Genomic DNA, 23,358 nt, shown 5'->3' on the forward strand with positions numbered 1-23,358 from the left:
TGCTTTTTTCTTTTACATGTAATAAATTTTTTTGATAGATTTTTAAAAGAATGCACATTATTTCACATTGCTTCCTTTAGAAAAGTTGGGGAATCTTGAAGTTTCCCAGTAATTTCCACCATGAATGGGACTCCAGATAATTCCACCAAGTTTCCGCCGCACAGAAAGTGCTACACAAGTTCCATATAGTTTCCTGAGTCAAGGAAACTTCAGGAATCATAAGGTTTCACGAGCTTCCATGTAGTTTCCCATAAAAGAAAACCTTAAGATTCCATCAAGTTTCCATTCCACGGAAACCACTACGCTCATATTCCATATGGTTTCCTGAGTCGAGGAAACTTAAGGAATCGTGAGGTTTCCCGAGCTTCTATGTAGTTTCTAATATAAGGAAACCTGAAGATTCCATCAAGTTTCCATTTCACGGAAACCACTACGCTCCGATTCCATATGGTTTCCTGAGTCAAGGAAACTTTAGGAATCGTGAGGTTTCCCGAGCTTCCATGTAGTTTCCCGTATAAGGAAACCTAAAGATTCCACCAGGTTTCCATTCCACGGAAACCCCCTACGCTCCGATTCCATCAAGTTTCCTGATTCTGGAAACCAGTGGAATCTTCAGGTTTCCCATTACGGGAAACTACATGGATGTTCGGGAAACTTCAGGTTTACAGAGGTTTCCGTGGTTCGGGATACCTTATGGAATCGGAGCGTAGGGGGTTTCCGTGTCACGGAAACTTGGCGGAATAACCTAGCATCCGCTACGGAAACCACTGGGAAACATGATGTAAACGAGGTTTCCATGTGGTTTCCATAAAGTTTCCCATGATGGGAAACCACTTTTTTCACCCAGTGTATGTTTCAAATAATATGCCCAGTTTATTCACAACGTGGCAACATATTACAAAATCGTTCCGAAACAATTTTGATTAAAATGCAAATGGATTTGCACTGAAAATAATATTTAAATCAATTATAACAAACATTTTAGAGGTTGTTTAAGCCTTTTGACTAAAAGTTTAATCCAAATGAAGAATAAATATATTATTTTCTCAACGTTTCTTTTTTTTCTCACCTAAAATTGACACACCACGTTTACATTTGGAACTTTCTAGTAAACACACTGAGTTTGAGTTATCGCCCGTGTTGATACACGGTTAGATAAAATGACAGTTCTCTCTTAATTGGCAAATTAATTAATGAAAATAAATAAAAAGGGGCATACCGCCTCAGTGCTTGTCAATGAGGGTAATTTACACGCACGGGTAATTAACTTGTAGTTATATGGTAGACTAGTATAAACAGGTTTCTTTTAAAATTGACCAGTGCTTACCGACGCCTATTCACTGAGTAAAAAAAAAAGACACGAGTCCTCAGAAAAAATATTCTTCACATGTTGATTTATTTTTAAGAAAAATATTTTTGCGAATGCAATGCACGCGCAAATTTGCTAAAAATTTATCTACAGTAAAAATTTCCAGATTTACGGTAGTGAAAATTACTAGTAAATAAATCAGCTCAATATCAGCACCTTTAAAAGATATTTTTTTTCTCGATGTCCAAAAAACATTTTGCACTGGTGTAAAGAGAGTCTTGAAGGGATTTAATCAAACCACCAACCCGTTTTAATATCCCCATTAAAGTTTTAAATCAATTTATTCTCTAAAAACCATGTAAATGGTACAATAGGCACAAAAACAGTGGTTTACGCAAAAGGTGCTTGCTAACGAGGACAAGTGCTACAATTTAACATGTGAATTGAACATTATTAAAAGTTATTTAAGAAACCTTTCTACACCGATCATTTACTAGTTTTGATTCCATGGTATTTTTCTCGATTAGAGTGATCTCCCCTTACCTCTAAATTCTAAAATATAGAAATTCAAGCATATTACACACTTTTGTAATCAATTACAATTTTTTTTACATTTTAAAAGTCCAAGATACCCCCGGTAAATTAAATGATATTAATTACATGTCTTATCTCTGTGGAAGTAAAGTACAGCGGTCAATCAATCTGGATGCGCAGGTTGATATATATTTTTTGACTGATTTTGATTTGTATTGATATAATAAATCCCTGAAATATAAAGAAATCGTAGGTTTTCCTTGGTGCTTAGATTTGAGATTTTATTTTGCTTTCTATATAATTCCATACAAAATTTTGCACAATTTTTTAACTTTATGACAAAATCTTATAACATTCTCCAACTCTACTTCGTAAACATTATTCAGGTTGTCAATTTAAATGTAAATCTATGAGAAATAATGCTGATTTCTGAAAAAAGTTTGTGTTATTTATCTTTAAATGATATTATTTACATGTCTTATCTCTGTGGAAGTAAAGTGCAGCGGTCAATCAATCAATCTATTCACCGATACTGTGGTGTTGGCTTATTAAACTGAAATAACGCAATGTCTCATAGTTCTACCTGCTAAGTGACATTGTTGGTACAAAATATTTCGTTAATGAGCTGTCGCAAATTCAGCAATGAACTCATATCTATGTTTATAGTCAAGAGATATACATGTAACCTGAAAAAAATATATATCAAGTTCAATATAGGTATCGGGATTTCTTTTCATATGATTTCAAATTGAATGCCGTGAAAATAACCTGAAGTCTACATAATTCTGCTAAAGCCGCAAATTATGGAAAAAAGAAAGTTAAAATTGATTATGCCGTAATGAAAGATCTAGCAAAAGATCATTTGAATCTGAAGTCATTTACTAGACCTTAACCATAGTGTTGGGCTAAAGGAAGTTGTACACTTGTCTGACAGTTGCACTGGACAGCAACAGTGAGAACTTACATTTCAGCACCAATGGAATGTATACTTTTACGCTTCCTATAAAGATAATGACCCATTATTATTTCGAACGTTGACATTCACAAATGGAGGAGGACAATGTGCACTTAATAAAATTTTAAAATTTTTTAATTTTTATATATATGATTTCTATTTTTAAGGTCACCTTCCATGCCAAAGTAATAATGCTTATAGAAGATGAAGAAGAAAATGAAATATATGGCAAGAAAACCTCAAAAGCAGAAGTGAAATATGATATCTATTTCTAAGGTCATCATCAATGCCAAAGTATTAATGTTTAAAGAAGAAAAATGAAATGTATCGTAAGAAAACCTCAAAAGCAGAAGTGCTGATTACAAACTCTACAAAAGGATGCATCCTGACGGTATGGGGAGAAAACATTAATGAAATAAAAGTAAACGAAAGTTACAACATTGTCAATGTCTCAACAAGAAAGTTCAACGAGGAAATAAAATGGACCACAACACCCAGAACATCGATCAGTAACATTGCACCAGTAAAAAATGTTGTAGAAGACAAGAGCATTCTATTAAAGGAATTTTCTGACTTTGTTGGCCTCATCCTTGCTGCATCAATCTTGGAAACAACAACGTGAAGCTGTTGTTTCATAACCATACCCAAGACTGTAATTGGGAAGACAATCACCAAATGCATATATTGCAGCATGAAACAAAACGTCCTCACTCTCAATTACCACACAGGCAGAAAAAATGTCAGTGTGAAAGCACCACAGCTCGACTTACACTCTTCGAAGGCCCCTTGAAAGTATTCCTCACCAAACGCAACCAAGCTCAACTACTTCAAACACACCAGAGGATCTTGAAGACTACCTTCTCTCACAACAGCAACTAAAATTAAACTTGCTGTGCAACAACGATATCATTCAAGATATAATTTAGCAGCTGTTCGAGACTTTTTTTTAACTTTGCGTATGATGTACTTTGTGGTGAAAAAACCACGCATGTTTCATTTACGGAGACTTGCTTTCTGAAATTCTGTTTATATTGTACTTGAAACAAAAAAAGCACGTGTCACTTACAAACACTTACTTTGTAAGACATTGTTTATTATGTACTTTGATAAAAAGTGTATCCTTTATTACTCCATTAGTTATGAAATGTATATATAAGTATTTTCTGTTTGTATTTATATGTCCAGTGCATATTATGTTTGCCATGTCTTCCGTCTATCCATCTTTCCGTCTGTTCTTTTATTTTGTATTTTGCTTTTGAATTTAAAGGATTCTTATCACGCCGCTTTATTTTTCGATATAACAATGATTTTATATGCGATTAAAACCAGTCATTAAATTTTCTTTACCAAAAATGTATATATTCCTTGTTTTTGCAATTCAAAATTCTCAATATGCATATTTTCATCGAGATTTCACGCGCCATTGCTGTGACGTCATAGGGTCAATTCTGGTCAACCGAGAAGGCGAGAAAGCACTTATTGATTGATTGTATACTGTTTAACGTCCCTCTCCAGAATATTTCACGGATAGGAGACGTCATCATTGCCGGTGAAGCGCTGCAAATTTAGGCCTATGCTCGGCACTTATGGCCTTTGAGCACGGAGGGATCTTTATCTTGCTACACCTGCTGTGACACGGGGCTTCGGTTTATACGGTCTCGTCCGAAGGACAGCCCCATTTGGTCGCATTTTACTACAAGCAAGGGGGTACTGAGGACTTATTCTGACCCGGATCCACACGGGGCAAAAACACTTGTGTTTACATAATGGGTCAATTAGACCCTTTAGCAAACATATTAGTGATAAGTGCACTTTTAACTGTTGAAATGGTGTATTGTGCTCCTTATGGGTGTTACAACGTGCATAAGAAGGGGTGTGGAGAGATTTTTTTACCTTCAAGAAGGAGATGGGTCGGAGGAAAACGATAATTTTTGCAGGCGCAAGGGGTTTGCGCCAACTAAAAACCATCCTTTATGTTCAGACCACTTCTCCAAAAATCAAATTCTGAGGGATCCTGTCAATTTGGAACAGTTTGGTTATGCTGGGGCTCGGATTCGACTGAAAGAAGACGTCCCTCTTCCCATCTCTAGTAAAAATGCCAACATCTCTCTAAACCTTCCCCACAGACCTCGAGGGGCCTACATGAAGCACCAGAAGGCTGATGTAAGTAAATTACTCTATACTTTAGGACCTAAAATTGGATATGTGCACAACACTTAGTAGTGGACTTTTACGAGAACCACTGACTTTTACAGTTGACTGTTTCCTTGGACATTTAAACATTCACATCTATGGAGGTACAGAATTGATAATGCCAAAGAAAACCTTTCTAGTGGTCAGGGTAATGATGTTAGGGGCACTTGTATGAGAAGGACTGGGTTTTTGTCGTTCTCTTCAAGGATAACTTAACTGTGCTTTGAAGTAGCCCATTATTTTCGTTGAATTAAATGTTGAGTTATTATTATATCATAAAAGAGCTTCCATACACTCTCCTAGTGTGAGAGTAACTCGTCAATCGTAAAAGTCAGCGCTTCTCGTAAAAGTCCAGTAGGCCATTATTATAATTTTATTTTGGAAATAACTTTTATAATTTGGAAATAACTTTTCATTCACGAATTCTTGTATTTCAGTACACTTATACTTAGTCAGTGTGTAACATTTGTATTTTTATTTTTTTTAACATGTTACTTGTTGCATTCGCTGATGTTATTTTTTTTTAAATACTGTATTCAAATTAGGGGGGGGGGGCGTTGAATATTCTGTGAACTATAACACTCTACTTCCTACATAAAATTAGAAGTCAGAAAATATACTGCATGATTGGGATGGGGTAGGGGGTGGGTGGCGGGTTCCGGTCCCGAGTGTATGGCTGTTTTGATTAACATGAAAAAAATATAAGTAGTCTGTTATTTTAGAGAAAAATTATCAAAATTTGTTAAAGGTATATTCAACCAAATGGAGGATTACACTATTCAGAAATAAAATAAATCATCCTTGCTTAAAACAGGCCCAGGGGTAAGGTCTTCGCCAAAGGGTAAATTATGTTTCATATATGTTTAAATGATTTAGATGTTTTTCTATTCAAGTATATATCCTCTTGTATTTCTTTTCCTGAAATGTATCTGTCACCAGATTCTCAAGCACTGGTCTGCTTCATCACTTAAATTAAAGGATTTAATTGAATTTAAATAAGAATTAGATTTGATATATACCAGTAGGATTGCTTAAATGTGAGAATTTGAATAAAATGTCCATGTAAAAATATAATGTAAATTCATCCTCGGGTGACATGCGTATAAGTATCTTACACATCTTCTGGAAGGGAATTCCTTGGTAGAAATAGTTTGTAAAATCCTCTCCGTGAGATGTTTCTTGAAATCTTGGCCCCATCACAGGTAAGACGTAAGAAACGTTTTCCATTTTCCAACTTTTTATCATATTTGGAATGTGACAGGACACACTCCTATATGTCCTTTGCTTTTTCTTCTAGTAGAACCTATCTGATATCTATGATATTTTCAAATAAATTTATTAAATACTCTTTGAAAAGGTTACTGAGGTTGACTCTCTCAAAGAGATTTAAAAATGATGGGATTAAGAATTAACATAAAAAAACGTAAATGAAGGTATTTACCGTTACCTGATTTCGTCGAATTTGAGATGGGCGCGGATCCAATAGCGCTCTAGAGTTTTCATCATTAATATCAAAGGCTTGAAGATTCTTGACAGGCAAATTACAATCTGGCGTACGTTTTGGAGATAGATGATATAATCTATGCAATTAGTTTTTAACTATGTTAACCGATGTAACATAACATTCTGTTTGTAATCTCCCACCATTCTTTGGATCGGATAGAGAGCTACCAAAAATGACAAAAGGACCTGAAGGAATAAAGCATGAATTGTGGTGGTGTCAAATTTTAAAATTATTCATATCATATGGTATATAAGATGATGTCTCCGTTCCAATGTTCATCTGTTCATTATTCTTCCTGTTCACTGTAGAATTATCTATGTCTGACTTCATGGACACTTGCATGGTGATAGAACTCACATTGTCACTAGTGTTTTTCTTTTTCACAGATTTCTGTCTCTTGTGTGAATTCTGTTCTTCCTCAGATTCCATGGCTAAAATATTTCCGCCTCGGCGTTAAACAATATAAATCAATCAATCATTTCTGTCTTATTAGTCTTCCTTATGACTATCACTATGAATCAAGTGTTCTTGTTCAACTCTCCGTAAAGCTACATGAAGTGTATCAATACTTTGGATACTGTCAAACAGATATCCAGTGAGACAGTCTGTAACAATGTACTAAAAATTTACAAAATAAACACTGACATAATAATACAAAGATTACAAATAATTGAAACATTTCTTTTTCGTTTATAAAAAACACAAAGAATTTCAGAAAATTCAAAATGTTATACAGTTTATCATTACAAAAAGAGGCTGAAGAAATCAGTAAGTCAGTCTGTTGGGTGGGCGCCTCTGTCGAACGGCGGAGTGGTCTTGGTTGAAGACTTTTCTCCTCACAAATAGTGTCAGTTGAATTATCAGAAAAAAAATTAAATCATTTTTAAAGTCTCTCATGAAAACCGCGTCAAACTCGGTTAGCGACTGGGCCTCGATTTCGATGTCCACCCGTCTCCTCAGACATCTTCTCTTGATCGCACAAACAATCATCACCGAAAAAAATAGAGACCACCACACTCCCAGGATGGTCGTTTTGGTAATGTCTGTGACCCCACTGCTGTTCTGACCATCCTGAACAAAAATGAGAAACATAAATTTCAATTTCATTTATTTTTTTTAAATAACATCGATTCAATTAAAAATTCTTGACGATATCACTACTGGAGGAAAAAAAGTGCTGAGAATCCCAAATTTTACTGATAATGTTTTATAATTACTGATAGGGTGCTGTTCTAGCTGATAATTACTGATATTTACTGTTACAATTAATGTTGTTGCTGATAATTTTAGTTGTTGCTGATAAATACTGATAATTACTGTCGTCTTTTACTGTGGAGTCTGATAAATACTGATAAATACTGTTGAGGTACTGTCGCTGCTGAGAATTGCTGATAATTACTGTTGAGGTACTGTCGATGCTGAGATTTACTGATAATTACTGTGGTCATAGTTTTGTAACTGGGAATGGATTAAAATAGCCTGAGAAATGATTATTTGTTTTTTTTTTTTTTTAAAGTATTTTAACAAATTCATTACAGTCAATTACAAAATAAATTATTCTAAATGAAAAAGTCACATTTTATTAATTTGTTTTCAGTTTTCATATATTAATTTCATTATAATAATTTTTGACCATAATGTTAACATAAGCTTTCATAAATGTTTATTTTTTTTCTTTAAATTTCTTCTTATACGTAGATGACATTATCTGAGGAAAATTATTCTCTTGTATTTGCAGTGGTTTTTCTTCCCAAGTACTTTTTTAAAAAGTTTAATTTTTGTTCATAAAGGTTAAAAAAATCTCATCTCATATTTTTTCTCACATGTATGCGTACTGTCATCAAAAGCTTTTTGTGGGTTTCTTTAATATACTTCAATACAGTCAATGGTTGTAAATATCAATTTATTTTACCGTGTGGAGAACTGAAAATGCATGAGCAGATTAAGTTGAAAACACCCCCCCCCCTTTTCCAATTACTTTTAAATTAAGCTCTCATTTTAACAAGACAGTATTAAATATTTTTCAAAAAATTTAGTCTTGAAGCTTACACTTTGTTATTTTATAGAAGAATGTGACAGGGTTAAATAATTAAATTGAAGCATCTTTAATTATTTTTTTTTATATATTATGTAGACAGCGCGCTCTAGTTCTCCGATGTCCTCCCTGCGAATTTTATATGGTGTCGCTTTCTAGCTTTCTCTCTCTCTCTCACTCTCTTTTAAATTATTTGTTAAGGCTTAAGGATTGTACACTACATGACATAAATCTTATGCAGTGTGATTTTCAGTCAATGAAATATACGTCTTTCTTTAGGCTAATTCTTTTTTCATTGTATACAGTTTTAATCTGTGGGCATATGGCTTCTAATATTATGCGCCACTCCTTAAACATGTTATATGCGGTCAGTCAGTTAAAAAACTAAATAAAATAAAACATAACTTGAATAAACTTTTTCCATTAATGCAAACTTTGTGCTTGTTGTTATTGAACATACATGTCAACCACGTGTAAAAGTTCTACTTTCGTTTTAGAATCGGGTCAATTATTAGTACATTCTGCCATAGGGATATCGTTACGGCTTGCGTTTTTGTAAAGTTAGAATTTTGTGCAGTGATTATAATTTTTTTTAATTCCATTTTTGTCCGAGACCTTTGTATAAACGAACAGTACAGACTTGGTGCTTATTTATATGATTTTACTTGATTGTAGCACAAAAAGGAGGGGGTGAAATACTGTTTACAATTAAGTGATAGCCGATAGGGCAAGGTCTGTTCTTTAGTTGTGTGTTTTAAAAGTCATGCAAGTTATGATATTATACTTATCGAATTTTTTATATGCAAGAATAAAATTATTTAAGAGAATCAATTGCAATGAACCATACAAATTTCAGAACTGATGTAATTATAACATTTATTCATGAGTGCGATACACAACGTCATGTTTCTGACATTCAAATGTACATTTAAGTTTTTTTTTTTCTCGGATTAAGCGAAGTGGAGTTTCCCTGCATCTAAATTGGGAACAATTCATGCTAATATTATTTCAAAAAAGTGCTTCACTACACAATCTTTCTCTTTATATCTATATGATTGTATATTTTGCACACATTTTTTTTTTATTAAAAAGTGCAATGAAGTCAATTTCTCGTCTATGTATTTACCGGTCCCAAATAATCGTTAGCAGAAAATACATGTGACCACCTCCCCCGGGATATTCTTTTATCTGATAAACAAAATATACTCCCCGGCCTAAATTCCCTTACTTCGCATTTATAGCAACCTACAAATTTTTTTTTGTTTAGTTTCTTATTCACGCATGCCTTTTAGACCTACTGTTATGTATAAAATCACATACATTTTATATGTTTTTGTGGTCTATGTATACTAAAGTAAAATGGTAAAAAGATTCAAATACATGATTGATTGATTGAAGAAATATGCGTAAAACTAAAAAATGAAATTAAATACTGAAGAAGATAGATCTTTGAGAATTGAAATAATAATGAAAATAAGTCTGTACAACGTACATGATGTACACGTATATATCTTTTTTTTCATTATAGTACCAAAGTGTTCTATTCTAAATATTTTTTCTATCAATTTTATTCGTCATCAAATTCAATATTATGGAATTTTTTTTCCTGCGACCATAAACTTTAAGATTCTTCCAAAGTAGCGAGTACATGTACAGTGTAGGTAGTTTGTTTATTGAAAACACCGGTAGCCGCAGACGAAGAACAATAGGTAATTAGTGCCCATTGTTACGCTGACCACTACAATTTGCATGGAATATACAAGTTGTACCCCGTTCTACCCCGGGGCTGAAGACATGTACATTATACAGCCAAATCACAGGTCGATCACCGATTTCTGATCAATTGAAATCAATTTAAAGGTGTTTTCCTTTCAACTTTTTACCATGCAAAATTAAAATCGATTAATTTGATCATATACTAATAGTAGCATATTAAATTAAGTCTCATTTCAGTTCTCATTTCCCATTCCATAAAATCAATTAAAAAAATTAATGAGATTTCAAAACTGATTAAATAAAAAATTATTTTGTATTTAAATTTTAAGAGACAAACTAAACACATGTACCTTTGTACTAGGGATTCTTAACCTCTAATTTTTAATCAGCTCGCCCCATTTGCCGGTTGCACATGCATACAGTGTATACTTGTACATATGTACATGTGGAGGAGTTTAATTCTTGGACGATCTACAAACGTCTACATAACATTAAAATAAATGAATAAATAAATAAATAATTAAAATCAGTGCCCACAGATTGAACATATTCAAACCTGTTTTCACCTCTTAGTCACTAAATTTCTAATTTCCGAGCAAATTTTCAAATATTTCGACAAAAAGAGACCAGAAAACTGAACATTTAACAAGATAAATATAATTGTTTTCGAGAAAAAAAGGCCTTCAAAAACAAAATGTTGTCCAAACTCGACCAGTTGACCTAGTGAAAACGGAACAAATCCAACTTTTCTAACCTGCAGGAAACTTTTTTATCCCGATTTTTTTCCCATCCATTAAGAACTTTTTTCTTATTAGTGAAAAAAAAAGATCACCGATCTCCCTACATAATTTTCTTCGAGTCGGGAAAGGCGGTGATGGATCTTTTTAAGATAGCATAATTTTCTTTTTATCTACAGTTTATTTTTCAATAAGATGTTATGCAAAGTAAAATTCCATTTTTTTTCTGCCGTTAATTTTTTTAAATTAATCCTATTTCTATATATTCATTCTATTAATAATTCATTTGATTATTGTCAAAATGTTCACAAAGTTAACGTAATGTAGAAATTGAGATCAGCATACATACATACAGTCATGTAATTTTGCCACAAGCAGAACATTTAAAATAAATATGAAAATTTTGCCATGATAATTCAAGTAAAAGAAAGTAATAATTGAAGGTTTTTATAGCCCTCTGTTTTATTTTAAACCAATTACCAGGTTAAAAACAATGACCACAGTAATTATCAGTAAATCTCAGCATCGACAGTACCTCAACAGTAATTATCAGCAATTCTCAGCAACGACAGTACCTCAACAGTATTTATCAGTATTTATCAGACTCAACAGTAAAAGGCAACAGTAATTATCAGTATTTATCAGAAACAACAAAAAATATCAGCAACAACAGTAATAATTACAGTAAATATCAGTATTTATCAGCAACAACAGCACAGTATCAGTAATTATCAAACTTTATCAGTAAAATTTGGGATTCTCAGCACTTTTTTCGTCCAGTAGTGTATGTGTCCCTGACAATTTTTTTTTTTTTTGAAATTTAAAATCATTAATTTTATCATGACATAGATAACAAAACTAGATAAATAAATAAAAAAATATAATTACCTGACACGTGAGGGAGCCTATCCGCAGCGTCGTCCAGACGTTTGCCGTGATGGCATCGCACTTAGTTTGTGGGTCGTGGATCACTAGTCTGGTCAATACTGGGTATTCCTCGACGTTAATCTTTCCCATCGTCCTCTCCAGGATGATGAAGTTTGCCATTGGGAATTTACCACGCTCGAACTCCCTCCAGTCCCGGCACTGCACCACTCCCTATGACACCCCGCATCAACCAGAATCACTAAGATTAGCATGAACATTGTCTCTTCGAATTTGGAATTAAGATGGCCGAATTTTTCCCATCATCTCTTATATAATAGACAATGACACATTCCAATTAGGGGTGGAATGGTTATTTAAATTACGATGTCCTGAATTTTTTACCCTTCCAAAATAAATTCTAACAGTTAGGTACAGGGTATTATTGTTTTTAGAATAATAGGGGAAAATTGGATATAAGGTACATACATAGTTCTTTAAAACTAATAAAGGACGTTTAATAAAATGGAACAAGTCCTTGACCAGTGGGAGTGTCCATATTGGTAAAGTTGCCTCAAGATTGAGAAAAATAATTATGTACAAAGAAATTGATTAATAAACGATTAATGAATGTCATAATTATCAAAAACAATAAATCTTAGTTGTATACCACTTAAATTATTCGATTCCGTAGAAGCTGATAGCTCAAAGTCAGTAATTTGAAGAATCACATTCATTTACCCCTTTTGAGAGTCGAGTCAACCAGGCGCTAGCGGCGCCTTTGATGTTACTCGAAAACTGTTTCCTCGCGGAGCGGACCAGCAGCATGAAGAGGATATTACGCAATATGTAAACGTCTGCAGTAGGAATGATTATACACGATTCCTAGTTAGCACAGTCTTGAATCGAGTTTATTGAACACTATGACTTTATTCTCGTGAAAGTGTTACGTTTTATTTATTCAAAAATTTATAAATTGTCAGTGATTTTACTGAAGAAAAGTAGTATTATTGATTACTTTGTTTTTAAAAGGCGATTTTACTGTTGGATTTTCAAAATTTAGTTACGGTAATATGTAAACATCAAGGGTTGAACTTGAGAATTAGTATGGAAACCATCAAGGGTGATACCCATCTATGTATCGAGTCCTGTCTTCACGACTGTATTGATGAACTAGGACATCAACGGAACTTAGGCATCCCCTAGAAGTTACCTTTTTTGGTTAACTAGCCCGAGGTTAAGGAGGACCCAGAAGGGAATTCTTTGAGAATGTCAATCGGGAAATCAAAGAAAGTCTCTTCACAACTGAGGATGGGAAAATTCTTTTGGTTAGGAACTTGTCCAGTTCCTGTCCAGAAAGGTTTATTTGTATTCTGGATTGCTCATTGGTAATTATGTTCCCCAAACGAAGTTGGGGAACATATTGTTTTTACTCTGTTTCTTATTATTATTAGGTCTTTCCACCTTTCCGTGGAAAGACCTATTGGTATTCTTCTGTTTCTTATTATTCTTCTTATTTTTCCGCCGTGTGATTTTGAGTTTCAAGATATATCAAAGAGATTTATAGTCCATAAGAATGTACTCCGTAAAAGATTATTGCAGTTGACCCTGCGTAAATGAACCTTGATCCCTTTCAAAGTTACTGCCCCTTTCACAAGAAATGCTTGTTATCGCTACTTCTCCGAAACCATAAGCTGTAGAGATATTAAACCTTCACTAAAGTCTTTAACTAATTGAGAGGACTCTTCATCTATTCATTGCGAAAGTATTTGGTGACCCCTACAATGAGTTATTGCCCCTTAAACTTTTTGAATTTTACAAATAATTATAAATCTTTAAAACGACAAGTCGTAGAGACATAGGACCAACTGCATAAGATTTATTGACCTTTGACCTTAAAATTTATGTAAAGGTCAATGGTCAAGGTCATTCCAAAAATGAGGAATTTAGGTCTTTTTATATCTCTTTTGTCTTTCAACATATACATAATGTCTATGCATCATTTATATGTACTCTTAAAACTGTTTCAAAGATTTCATTCTTGTCCCCTAACATTATCCCGTTTAAAAGTTATTGCCCTTTGTGCTAAAAACCTTGTTATCGCTACTCCTCCGAAACCATAGACCGTAGAGACACCAAACCTTCACTATTGTCTTGAGGGTCTTTAGGCCTAACTTCACTGTATAAGTGCAAAAGGATCTGATGACCCCTGATATGAGTTATTGCCCTTTTACTTCTTTGTATTTACTATTAAACCTTATAACTTGAAAACTGTAAGTCGTACAAGCATGGGGTCAATTGCATTGTGACCCTTGACCTTTGACCTTGAATATTTCTTCAAGGTCAAAGGTCAAGGTCATTTCAATTTTTTTTAAATTTCATTTTTTCTATGCTTTAAGACAATTCTAGTTTCTTTTTCATGGAATATAGTTTTAAGGAGTCAGATATAAATAATTTGAAATTCAAAGAAGGTGGAAAGACCTCTTATTGTTCTGTGAACAATAAGTCTCCTAGTTAAGGTCTTCCGTTTCAACGGAAGACCTTCTTATTTTTCTGTTGTTTATTTTCAACTTTTCTTATTATTATTATTCTTACCGATTTTGTGCACGCGATTTCTCGTAAATGCGTCGATGGATTTTCATGAAACTTTCAGCATTGATGACAAATGATATGAACTTAAGGCGTTTTTTTTTAATTTGATGACGTCACTTCCGGTTCGAAGTTTTTCGCGATTTAGTGAGTTTTAGAGGGTCATTTTGTCCGGCACTTTTCTCAAAAAGCACTCAACGCAGAAGCATGAAATTTCCAGTGCTGATAGAGCAATCTTTGGAGATATGTATTTGGTATATCTCAACCACCGGAAGTACGAAGCACCGACGCTGGCTATGGTCCGAAAACAGTCGTATCAAGAATTTCAAAAATTCAAACACCTTTTCTACGATAACTTTTTACCTAGAAATATTTTGTAAAAGCATATAGAACAAAAGAAGTGTAGAATTTAAAGATCTTTCAAATGATATCTCGAAAAAAGGGCTGGCCCCTAAAATTAAGGGCCAAAGGGGGCCGAAAGTTTTTCGTTTATATCTCAAAAAGTATTGAGAATTTGTAATACCTCAAAGAAGCAAAGTTGTTCAAAATGTCAAAATTAATCCATTAAAGTCGTAAAAATACGTCCGGCGTCGTCACTTCCGGCCAAACCGGAAGTAGTCGAAAAACGCATATTTTTGCCATTCTTGACAGGTTTTTGGGTAACATATGTCACTGGAAGCCTAAAACTTAATTTTCACTCCGTCGTTGTCACTTCCACCGGAGTCGTCACTTCCGGCCAAACCGGAAGTAGTCGAAAAACACGTATTTTTGCCATTCTTGACAAGTTTTGGGGTAACATATGTCACTGGAAGCCTAAAACTTAATTTTCCGTCCGTCGTTGTCACTTCCGGTTTAACCGGAAGTAGCAAAAATTGCTTATTTCTGCATTAATCAATATAGCTTTAGATGATTCATACCATTGTTAGGCGTTATTTCTTAGTTTTGGTTAAAAATGAAAGCTACTTCCGGTCAAACAGGACGGAAGACCTACTCGTTGCTTTGCAACGAGCTTTGCTCTAGTTATTATTATTATTATTCCTGGGAAAATTTTGTCCACGAGTGATCTTGTAAACTACACATCCGACTAAGGTAAAATGTTTTTAGGGTCAGTAGACCTGTTATGTAGATTTGCCCAACGAAGGTCATTTTGCGCGCACGTGCTTGCAAGAGCGCGCACGTGCAACACGAGAAATGACCAATATCATGGATATTACTATAACTTTTCTTTTTTTTTATGAATTTTTTTGAAAATCATAATATAAGGATACATTAGTAGTATAGACAAGATGGCATGGTCAAAATAGCAAGATCTCACGCGCATGCACGTGCGCTTTGCTCTGATTGGCTGAAACTAAAGTCTCAATATCTTTCTTGTTTCTTGTCATAATCTTTTGAAATTTTGAACATAGTCCTACATTATGAAGATCTACAGCAAGATAAATAAAAATTTTTATGAAAGCATGCGCATGCGCGCGTGCTGCAATCTGATTGGCTGAAACTTTAAATGGCTATATCTTCTTTGTTTTTTGACGAAATGCTTTAAAATTTAAAACATAGTCATGCATTAAGATATCCTAAAATATGATATAGAAAAACATAATGAAATCACGCGCATGCACGTGTGCTGCAATCTGATTGGCTGAAACTTTATATGGCTATATCTCCTTTGTTTTTTGACGAAATGTTTGGAATTTTAAAATATAGTCAGTCATTTAAATACTCTTCAATACGATAAAGATAAAAATTTATGAAATCACGCGCATGCATGTGTGCTGCAACCTGATTGGCTGAAACTTCAAATGACTATAACTCCTTTGTTTTTCAACCAAACAGGATGGGATATGGAACATAGATAAATATAAGGGATTCCTAAAAGAAGTTGTAGTCATTATGCACGTACTTGCACGTGCGTGCACGTGAAATGAGTAAAATTAAAAATACACTCGAATAAGTGTTTTTTTTAATACTTTTGGATTAAATGCTTTGATATTAAGTCTATTAAAATTTTAGATAGTGTAGACAAGATAATATGGTCGTTACGCACATGAACACGCGTACAATGCCTATTTTTAAATATATTTTGTATTTTTATGGGAAGACCTTGATTAATTCTAAATTCAATAAAGAATTTCTTATTTAATAGAGATTACAGGGAATATGGCACCAAAAGGGAGTTGGGGTGCGTTTGGGGAACATCTGTAACGGTCCCCGTTACAATTAGCACTAGTTATTTCTGTTATCATAGCCACCAGGCGCTACCTTGTAAAAAAGTAAATTATAAATACTGCCAATCTTCAGTCTGTCCCTCTTAATTGATAGCATTCATTAACTTCTCCTCATCTTAAAATCTTGACCTAGCCCGACCTGTATAAAAAAGCGCCAAATTGAACTCTGTGAAACCCAATTAATCATGAAATTAAAAACTTACTGCAGATTTCTCCATGAACTGATTTTATCTCTGCGTGGTGTCGTAATGTCGGTGGATAAGTAAATGAAGTGGGAATATATCTCAAGAAAATAAATTAATTTAACCACTAATCTTAATCCTTATGTCCTAAGGATTTTTTAGTCTTTTCTCTCTGGATTGAATACGTTGAAAACCTGATGGTTCGAAAAGAAACCTCAATCATCAATTGGTTCCACTTAATTGATAACAATCATTAACTTCTCTACATCTTAAGCTTGATCTAACCTGAAATGAATTTAAAAAAGCGCCAAATTGAACTACGCCAAATATTCCTTCATTCAGAACCCCCGTCTAACTTAAAGAAAAAAATTAAAAACTTACAGCATGCTTTTCCATCAACTGCCTTTATCTCGGCATGGAACCGATAGAAGTAGTTGTCGACGCACCGAGCGATAATCAGATGCCTTGGTGATCCAAAAACATCATAACATTGTCCAGGTTTTAAGCAATTTGCAAAAGAAGATACACTTGGTACATCTTGGTCTTATTGATCTTCCCTCAACTTGGTCGAATACAACTAAACTTGGCAGGCGTAGCAGTGTAATGTTTATGGTGGCTATACCCAGTCTCCTCTCCACAGCTGCCCCTCGAAACTGACCTCGTTTTCAGTATCAATGCGATATGTATTCAACAGTATTCGATTATATCCGTATATCAGCATCTGAAACTTTGACTGGTACAATGAAACCCACTAGAAACATCTTCAATATAGGACATAGGAGTACTTAAGGGGACTTACCAAAAACAAAAAAGGGATGCGCGGGTTTATATATATATTTTGGCTGATTTTGATTTGTATTGATGTAAATAAAAAATCCCTGAAATATAAAGAAATCGTAGGTTTTCCGTGGTGCTTAGATTTGATATTTTATTTTTTGCACAATTTTTAACTTTATGACAAATATTTTATGAAATTCTCTCATATTACTTGGTAAACAGTATTCAGTTTGTCAATTTAAATGTAAATCTATGAGAAATAATGCTGATTTCTGAAAAAAGTTTGTTATTTATCCTTAAAAAGAAAACGCTTCAAAAAACTTAACCTTAACCCGGGACGCCGACGCCACGGGTATTACATAAGCTCCCCCAACTTCGTTGAGTTGAGCTTATTATATGCTTGTTTATCTATACAGTATTAATAAATTTTTATTCAATATTGAAAAACGTTAATATATGTAGTTATATATACCCTATCACATTTTATATTAAACATGTAAAACTTAAAATGTTTCCGTTGTTTTTCAAACAAATAATTTATTTATTGTCATTTAAATTTATGACTTTTGTAATTACTATTAATAAAACTAATTGGTTTAAGAATGATTTTACAAAAAAGGAAAAAAAATATAAATTATTAAATTAGAAGATTTCATAAAATTTTATATCTGTTATGGTGACGAAGTGTAAGATGTAATTGACCTCAAATCTGACAGTTTGTTACATCAAGAAAAATACTGGAAATTCTAATTCAATAATTTTTCATTGACTCTATATGCATACCGAACTATTTAAGTGATTCTGTTAGAGAAATTAAATTTTATTCAATGTCATTTAAATTTAACTCTTATTACATGTATTTTTGTGGGGGGGGGGGGGGGTGAGAGACTAGTTTTACAAGAAGGACTTTTTACTCGATTCATGAAGTAAGTATTGATTTGAAGACAAAATTTTAGATGTAGTTAACTAAAAATCTAAAAGTTTGTTTTCATAGAAAACAAAGACTACATGCAACAAGTTTATATGTTATTTCATAATTCAAAAAGAAAGAAAAAGAAAATACCTTGATTACCTTTGAGTTTTTTTTTTGGTCGGCATTCTTATGCTCGATGTATTTATCAATATGTCCTATGACAATATCGATAAAAAAAAGAAAGTATTGAGGACATGGGAATTCAACGACCAGTTTAATATGATAATATAACCTTGACCTAAAAACATACCTTTGTCATACTAGACCATTTTACACTCGTAAATTAACCTAGAGAGAAATAAAGTACCACACCACAGCATGATACGCCCGTCAAAAAATTACAATTGACTTTAAACAGTTTAGAGTGCAAGAAAATCATGTAAACCTTGATCCTAAAATTTCCATGATTTTTTCTATTCCTTAAAATATTTGTTTTTCCATCCCCTGTGGTGTAGACATTAATCATAACAAATAACATCATTGATAGATTTCTATACTGGTTGTATTAGACCTTGTCAAATGCCCATCATATTAAATAATATCAAATTAGTCTTAACAACTTAATCTAAACCAAATTAATTTTGAAAATAAAAGGCTGGCCATCAAATGACATATGCTATTTAAACTGACCAGCAGTTCTTCTGTCTAATTCCCAAAGGATACAGATAAAAAGATGCTAGCTAGCCTTCCTTAATTGAACTCATTAATTAATCTTTGACTGGATCCTTGTCTACTCATTACTATAGATTAATGAATCTGCACTATCTACCATAAAATATTTTTAAATCATATAATTTAAAATACTCAATGATTTTTTTTAACATTTAATAATGTCAGAAAGGTTTTCTGTGCAAAATGGACATCCTGATTCCACCCCCTATGAAATTAGTTTTTTTAAATTAATAATATGATATATTATTAGATTAGTTAATTATGCAATATCAAATTAGTGTTGATTACTTTTCATCAAATTCATTTTAAAACTGAGGCTAGCCAACAAGAGCTATTTTTAATCCACCAAGCTTACCCATCTGCCCAATTCCCAAGGGGATATAGATAACATCGATGCTCTTCAGTTAGCTTCTCACACTAAACTCATTAATTTCTCTCTAATTTGACATGCAATTTTCTGTTATCAAAACTCTTGACCAGTCCTTGATAATTACACTCACGGGAGACATGGGATTTCTCTAACATACATTATATCTGTTATAGATTGCTGCCAAGCATATGCTAAAAAAATAAGTATTTTCTTGATTTAACACTTTTGTAATAAGGATACAACTAAATTTTTACATTTTTTAGGATTATGAAATTCAAAATTTAAAAGACTTAGTTTTTTAAAATATTTCACGAAAACCCATGATGATCCACATTTACAAATAAACGGGAATCCAATTAAAGTAGTGAAAGAAATGAAATTTTTAGGTGTCATCTTTGATTACAAACTCTCCTTTATTCCACGCATAAAGATGCTTAAGGAGAAATGCTTAAAAGCACTAGATATTATTAAAGTTATAGCAAACACAAAATGGGGAGCTGATAAAAATACCCTGCTTAAACTTTATCGCTCTCTTGTTAGATCTAAATTAGACTATGGATGTATTGTGTATGGATCAGCTAGGACTTCTTATATAAAGGCTCTTGACGCAATCCACCTTCAAGGTCTTAGATTGTGCTTTGGGGCTTTTAAAACTTCACCAAAAGATTTTATATGTAGAAGCAAATGAGCCACCTCTGGAATTAAGAAGAATCAAACTAGCTTTACAATACATAGTTAAGTTAAAAGCGAATACGGACAATCCTGTCCATGACTGTGTATTTCATCCTCAAAATGTACAGCTATATGATAAAAACAAGAAATGCATAAAACCAATTTGTTTACGACTAAAAAATCACATCAGAGATTCTGAACTACCATTAGATATAGTAAAATCAACATCTCCTTCTGAAATACCACCATGGAAATTAAGTAAACCAGTAGTTAATACACCCCTTTCCGAACTTAAAAAATCAGAGACTAATCCTCTTGTTTTTAAACAGAAATTAGCTGAAATCAAAAACGCTAAACCGGCAACAACAGAAATTTACACAGACGGATCAAAGGATAAAGGCAGGGTCGCTGCCGCTGCAATTATCAATAAAATGTTTTTTCCGTAAGACTTCCAAAGGAAGCAACAATTTTTACAGCGGAAGCTAAAGCTATCCAACTTGCTTTTGAATATATTAAAACTTCGAATAAAAACTCTTTTACAGTTTTTTCAGGGGCCTTGAAATTCACAATTCTGGAAGAAGAGCCCATCACAAATATGTAAATAGTTATCTGCTTATTACCCAGAAGTAGAGAAAAAGATTTTCATAGATGTAATGCATTTTCACTATATAATCAATAGAGCCCCGCCCTAACACCATAACCCCTGACCTTGGGGCAATAAAATTCACAATTTATGTAGAGACACTCTTGCTCATCATAACTATGTCCTTAAATAATTAATTTAATACCCAGGAGCAGAGAAGAAGATTTTCAAAGAAATAATGCATTTTCACTAAAATATAATCAATAGAGCCCCGCCCTAACACCATAACCCCTGACCTTGGGGCCATAAAATTCACAATTTTGGTAGAGGCTCTCTTGCTCATCATAACTATGTACTTAGTTGGTTTATTTAATACCCAGGAGCAGAGAAGAAGATTTTCAAAGAAATAATGCATTTTCACTATATAATCAATAGGGCCCCGCCCTAGTTCCAGAACCCCTGACCCTGGGGCCATAAAATTCACAATTTTGGTAGAGGCACTCTTGCTCATCATAACTATCTACTTAGTTGGTTTATTTAATACCCAGGAGCAGAGAAGAAGATTTTCAAAGAAATAATGCATTTTCACTATATACTTATTTGGCCCCACCCTAGCACATGAACCCCTGACCCTGGGGCCATGAATTTCACAATTTTGGTAGAGGACTCAATGCTGATTACATTCATGCAAACAGTTTGACTGCTTGATGTCCAGGAGTAAAGAAGAAGATTTTTAAAGATTTCATTAATTTTAGTGGTTTTTGCCCCACCCCTCAGGCCCCATAGGGTCAGGGACCATGAAATTCACAAGTTTTGTTCCCCTTCACCCAAAGATGCTTTGTGCCAAATTTGGTTGAAATTGGTTGAGTGGTTGCAGAGAAGAAGCTAAAAATGTTCAAATGTTAACGCACGACGGACGACTGACGACGGACAATGACGGACGACAACAGATAGCAATAGGTCACCTGAGTTTACTCAGGTGACCTAATTAAAAATTGGACATTCAAAGATTACCCATTGCTACTTACTGAGCGGGGAACATCAACCTGAGTGCATATCTTGTGACTGTGCCATAACTTTAAATCATATACTTTTAGAATGTTCTGATTTTACACCTGTTCGAAATAAACTTTTTAATGGTGTAAAAACGATGCATGATCTTTTTGCAAATGTAACTCCTAGCGCAATTTTACAATACCTGCAAGAAACAGATTTTTACAATAAGATTTAAATGTCAATATTTTTATAAACATTATTATCTTTGTATATTTGTATTTAACTGTTTTTATTTTTAAATTCAAAGTCCGTCGGATGGGACGTTAAATGGTGCCCCGTGTCAAGGATAACAACCCCCTTGGCACGCAAAAGATCGTTTCTCTGGAGTTCGAAAAAGAGTAGGCTCACTGGAGGCCGCCAGAGAAACCCAAAAATTTAAAAACCGTTCATACAGTATTTAAATTTCTCCGCCGAAATATGGCTGAAATATTGCCGACTCGGCGTAAAATAATCAATAATCAATCAATCATGAAATTAAAGGTCATAGTGACCTTGAAATAGGTCGCGACACACCTTCTACCCAAGATGTATACATTTTCCAAGTTTGAAAGTTCTAGGTCTAATAGTTTACTAGTTATGGACCGGACAGGATATTTCCATATTTGGCCATAGCATCTTAATTAAAAGTCAGAGCCACCAACTTTTTGCGCGCGACACACCGTCTACCCAAGAAGTATCAGTTGAAAAAGTTTGATAATCCTAGGCCTAATAGTATTGAAGTTATGAGCCGGACACGTATGGACAGACAGACAGACGGACATGAAGCCTATAACATAATAACGTCCCGTCTTAAGACGGGCGTATAAAATCGGGGCATGACATAGGTCAGAAATCGGGACATGATCGAGGTCAAAAATAGAACATGACCTTGATGTTGACATGTGAAAAAGGTCAAGGACATGATTTTTGGGGGTCAAGGTTAAAGACAATGCCTTGAAATGTCCTGTAGATCAAGGACATGACCTTAAATTGTCTTAAGTAGGTCAAGGTCATGACCTTGACCTCATTTCTCCGAGTGTGAAGTGATTGTCAAGGACACCCCCTGCTGATATCATGTTATGGGTGTTGATGTGTTTTTCCACATACCGTACTTCTTCTAATGGAGGTCTGAATATCACCATCATTGGGACCGATATCTGACAATGTTATCGCCTCTGCTCTCTGCATAAATCAACCAAGTCTTGCTTTTTTCTATTAGAATACGGAATACCTTTTGATTACATTATATTCTTTGGATTGGTGCACTGTAAACGCTGATAATTTACAGATGCCATCACGGCAAATTTGTCCCAGAGGACACGACTAAAGGCGCCTTTAAACTGAAGAGCGCCTTAATGGAAACAGTACTTTGTATCAACATCTCTACGAACAACTCTCTAAGAAATTAAATCGAAAACAAATTTAAAAGTATT

The 23,358-nt window shown here is 33.8% G+C and overlaps 1 pseudogene; it reads right to left on the reverse strand.

Annotated features, from left to right (window-relative positions):
- Positions 1-7,260: 7,260 nt before the first annotated feature.
- LOC134252646 (uncharacterized) lies at positions 7,261-12,128 on the reverse strand (annotated as a pseudogene).
- Positions 12,129-23,358: the final 11,230 nt, after the last annotated feature.

This window comes from Saccostrea cucullata, unplaced genomic scaffold (genome assembly GCF_032062105.1).
Source record: "Saccostrea cucullata isolate Sc308-1 unplaced genomic scaffold, CSIRO_AGI_Scuc_v1 ctg1588, whole genome shotgun sequence".
Taxonomy (NCBI): domain Eukaryota; kingdom Metazoa; phylum Mollusca; class Bivalvia; order Ostreida; family Ostreidae; genus Saccostrea; species Saccostrea cuccullata.